Here is an 874-nt window from a genome sequence, read left to right on the forward strand (position 1 = left end):
TGGGTTTCATCTGTACTTCTCAGTTTTTTTCAGAGGGTTGTCCGTTCAAATCTTTCTGTTTTGTTTAAAACATTGAGAAAACTGGACAGAAATCCAGCCAGTTGGGTCAAAGTGACGCAATAACACTAGCCCAGTGTCATAACTCCACTACATCATTGTGCCGCCTCTGATGTCATCATACCCACCCCAAACATCACTGCTCCACCCCCTATGCTATCTGCCCGTTAGTGATGTGCGGGCCGGCCGAAACCTGCGGGTCGGGTGGGTTCAGGACGACTCTTGCACAAAATCTTGGGGTTGTGGGCGGATCTGGATCGAGCTCTTCTCCTGCTCTACCCGCCCGTGACCTAGCACTTCCGGCGTCAAAATTTATAGACTTGTGCCAGCCCCTTTTGTGGCATCACTGTGGAGCGGGTCAGGCGCGGGTCTATAAATAGAGGGGCAGCAGTGGGCCAGGTTGGGTGCGAATTGGGAGGGGGCGGGACAGGGTCAGGTTGCTGGTCGAGAAATTCTCAACCCGCACATCACTACTGCCTGTTCCCTTTGCTAGGGTTTAGTTGCCCGCAAAGGTGGCAACCGTACTTTTGCCCCCCCCCCTTTTTTTCAGCCTTTTCCACACTATCAATTTAGACAGCTTTGAAGTTGAAACTGGTTTCTCTTTTCAGTGACTGAAGTAAATGATTTAAAGGGTTAAATGACTTTGAGCAACTAATTTAACCCTATAAATTTGCAGGCAGTCACTGTATGCATCTTTGTTCCAGCCTGAAATGGATCTGGACAGACAAAACAGTATCAACGTTGGCATCTTTGCACCTCATTGGGGGCCATTGATCAACACTTGGCAGTAACCCATGGCAACCAATCACAATCTTGC

Source organism: Xenopus laevis, chromosome 4L (genome assembly GCF_017654675.1).
Source record: "Xenopus laevis strain J_2021 chromosome 4L, Xenopus_laevis_v10.1, whole genome shotgun sequence".
NCBI classification, from domain to species: Eukaryota; Metazoa; Chordata; class Amphibia; order Anura; family Pipidae; genus Xenopus; species Xenopus laevis.